The sequence below is a fragment of the Diabrotica virgifera genome, chromosome 9 (assembly GCF_917563875.1).
Source record: "Diabrotica virgifera virgifera chromosome 9, PGI_DIABVI_V3a".
Taxonomy (NCBI): domain Eukaryota; kingdom Metazoa; phylum Arthropoda; class Insecta; order Coleoptera; family Chrysomelidae; genus Diabrotica; species Diabrotica virgifera.
This window is the reverse complement of record NC_065451.1, coordinates 124,022,519-124,026,743: the sequence shown is the minus strand read 5'-3', so window position 1 is coordinate 124,026,743 and position 4,225 is coordinate 124,022,519.

Here is a 4,225-nt window from a genome sequence, read left to right as displayed (position 1 = left end):
TATACCAGCGGACAACTACCTAATGGTTGGTCTAATTCACTGTTTATAGCTCTACCTAAGAAGACAACAGCAAAAACCTGTGCTGATTATAGAACCATCAGTTTGTTAAACCACTTATTGAAAATTTTTCTGAAGGTAATACATGGTCGTATCTACAATAAATGCGAGGAAAACCTTGATGACACACAGTTTGGTTTCCGTAACGGGTTTGGAACGAGAGAGGCACTGTTTGGAATGAACGTACTTGCTCAAAGCTGTCGAAATGTATCTGTAGACATATACTGTTGTTTTGTTGACTTCCAAAAGGCATTTGATCCTGTTAAGCACTCTATATTGATCGAAGCTCTAAAAGACACTGGCTTGGACGGCAGAGATGTTCGAAATAATTGCAAATTTATATTGGAATCAAACAACATCAGCTTTAGTAGATGGTGTGGAATCACAGGCTCTTAATATTAAAAGAGGAGTACGACAGGGATGCCTCTTGTCACCCCTGCTTTTCAACGTTTACTCCGAAAGAATTTTCAGAAAAGCACTTTCTGAAAAACAAGAAGGAATGCTTGTGAACGGTGAAGTCATCAATAATTCACGATATGCGGACGCTACAGTACTTCTAGCTTCTAGTCAAGAAGATCTGCTAACACTACTTGATAGTGTCGTTGAGAGTTGTAGGGAGGCAGGTGTGGATCTGAACATACGGAAAACCAAAATACTCGTAATAAGTAAACAACAGCATATAAAACCGTCTATATATTATGTAGATAATACCAAACTTGAGCAAGTTAATAAAATCGTTTACCTTGGACAGCAATTAAATTGTAATGCAGAAAGTCACGGCGAAATTGGATCTAGGATAGAGCAGGCTAGAGCCGCTTTTAGAAGGATGTCCAAGGTGTTATGTAACAGAGACCTAAAATTGGCATTGATGATCCGCCTACTTCACTGCTACGTGTTCTCGGTCTTACTTTATGGTGTCGAGTCCTGGACTGTGAATAAAATAATCTAAATCGCCTTAAGGCCTTTGAAATGAATGTGGTGCTATAGAAGAATTTTAAAAGTTTCCTGGGTGGAGAAGAGAAGAATACTAGAACGTCTCCGCAAGACTACTGAGATCATAAAAAGCATCAAGCAGAGAAAGCTGGAGTAATTCGGACATGTAATGAGAGGTCCCAAATATAGGTTGGTACAAAATATCATGCAAGGAAAAATAGCAGGCAAACGCAGTCCAGGACGAAGAAGAACCTCATGGTTAAAGAACTTGCGAGATTGGTATGGTGTTGATACAAGCACGCTATTTAGGGTGGCAGTGAATAAAATTAAGAAGCTATGATGGTAACCAACGTCCTGAAAGGACATGGTACATGAAGAAGAAGTGTGCGCTACGAAGTAGCCTACAAAATAGCAATGTAAACTGCAAAAACTACAAAGTTAATGATGAGATTTTAAAATTGCATAGTAAAAAAATGTGTGATTTTAAAAATAAAGAAAATTAAAATGTTAATAGGGCTTTGACGTGTTTTTTAAATTTTGTTAAAAGATTTATGTTTTTAGGTTCTCTTTACTCTTTATACTTTGTTATGTAGGTTTATTTTTCTTTAATAAATATATTGTTTTGCAAATATACACATCCTGATATATGTTATATAACCTATTTTGTAAAAGGGAGAGAATTTTTTTATAAAAGTGGGAATTTTTAAGGTAAGTTGGGGGAAAAAGCTTGCTAGGAGGTTGGCAACACTGTCAGCCGTAGAGTAGTAAGGTCATTGCGCGCACACCCTGCTCATAACGACAGCTAGCCAGGAGTTTGAGAGCTTGAAAAGCTGAAGACTGCAGCCACACGGTTAACTCGAGGCGGTTCAGGTTTCCCACCGAAAAACCAACGACACTTGGCCGTGCAAATCCAAAAGTAGACGGATTAAGGAGTATCAAAGGAATACTCTTGCTCCGGGTTGAAGTGCAATATGCAATTTGCCCCAAACTCTACCTAGTAAATTAAAGCAAGGCGCAAAGGCCAAGCGCCAGTACGGGGAAATCTCAAACCCTCGAGGGTTTTCAACGAGGCACCAACGTGCAACGGAGTAAACCGAAAAAAAAACTACCTACATAAGCATAAAACATTTTTATGTGAAATCGATATGTATTACCAGATTGACTTGGGTTGGGTTGGGGGTACCTGATGAAATACTCCAGGGAAATAATCTAGAAATAGACCATGTTCGGGACACTCAAAGATCCAGGTAGCTGACTACTTTTTTAGTTATTGTAGACCTATAGGAAGAAAACCTACCTGTTTCCTGCCTAAAGTTCGCGTCCGTTTTTTAATTATTATCAATTTAGTACAAAAATCGCGATTTTTTCGATTTTTTGCACCCCATTCAAAAGCTAAATAGTTGACATAAAATTAAAAAATATCATTATTTTTTAGAATATTGAAAAACCTTCAAAGTGCCGATTTTTGGAAGTTAAAAAGTTAATTTGTTGCTACGCAAACTGCAAGCTAAGTGAAAATCGTTGTATGTTAATAACTTTTACTAAAACTACCTTATAACTTTAGTGTTTCACCCAAAGTTGGGTATTGGGGTACTTAACAAACCTTTAAAATTTTAGACCGATCCATTAATTAGTTTAAAAGTTATTCTGTTTGTTTATCCTAGAGACCTTTATTTTGCAATACCATAAGACAGAAAATAATGAAGGGGCAATTCTGAGTATGCCAAATAAAAGTAGAAGAGTGATAGTATCAAAATGTACTAAAAAAAGATAAATTATCTAATATAGTCAAAAATCCTAGTGCCAAATTTTTGAAATTTTGTAGTTTATAAACATTTAGAATAACTTAGAAATATTGTCCGTGGAAAAATCCTTTTACATATTAAAAAAGCTGTTATTTTACACGAATTTTTAAAAATGTAGTTCAATTGGCGACTAGTCGTAGTAAGTGACGGGGGAGCTGGGAGCCGACAAATGCAAGAGTCTAAAAACTAAAAAAGGCAACTTAAAACTACTATAATTTTCTATAACTCGGGATCTACTGAATATATTTCGATCGCTCTTTTTTTAATTTGTATGTAGTTTTTCTGTACACTACAAATATGCAATTTGTCTAGACATTTATTAATTAATAAACAGTCTAATTTGTTTACACAATTAAAAAAAAGAAAGATCAAAATCCATTGAGGTGATCCCATGATACTATGACAAGAAGATAAATCAACGCGCATGATGGTCTTGCATCCCTATCGCTCACTGTGACGTAAACCAGAGACAACTTCGCTAGCGCCAAGTTGAATTCTTTATTTGTGTTCATGTTCGTTCGTGTTAATACAGTAGTTATCTCTCACGTGTTGCTTCAAAACGTATTGAATGAGATTTTTGTTTATTCGTTTATATAGTAAAAACTTTTATATTATATATGTAGTTATATAAATTTTGTGGTGAAAACGTTCAGTTTACTGTGTTAATATCACCTAGTGTTTACCGAACGTAGTTGATCTCGGCTATCTGTATCTACTTTATAAAGAAGACTAATTTTTGTTTACCATGTATTGTGCAGTGGTGGGTTGTTTAAACAATAACAATAAAAAAAAATTTTAAGAAACGCTTTTCTTTAGTTACGAGTGACTAAAATAAAAAATATTATAAAAAAAATCAACTAAAAAGAAAGCAAAAAATAAAAAAAAAAAATAAAAAAATCTAACACATCCGTCAAAGAAAAGCGTGGCGCGTGTTCATCGAATAAACGGTTTTCGCCCCACGCTTTTCTTTAACGAATGTGTTAGATTTTTTCAATTTTTTTTTTATTTTTTGCTTTCTTTTTAGTTGATTTTTTTATAATATTTTTTATTTTAGTCACTCGTAACTAAAGAAAAGCGTTTCTTAAAAATTTTTTTTTTCATATTTTTTTATTTTTTACTTTTTAGTCTTACACTTTTCAAACATTAAAATATATCGTCATGTTTATTAAAATATGTATAAAACATATGATGTACTAACATGAAAAGTAGTCGGAATCGGCAAAAAATTTGAAACTTTATTCTTTATTAATGAAGCATAACGTAAACAATGAACGTAAAAAGTGAAATTATGTATTGTTCATATCATTAGCTATAAAATCCGTAAAATTTTCAAGTTTTTACATTGTAAAAAACAAGAGAATTTAAGTGTTTTCCATTAAAATCGATTTTTTTTTTATTTAAACAATTAATAAACATGAACAAAGTTTTTA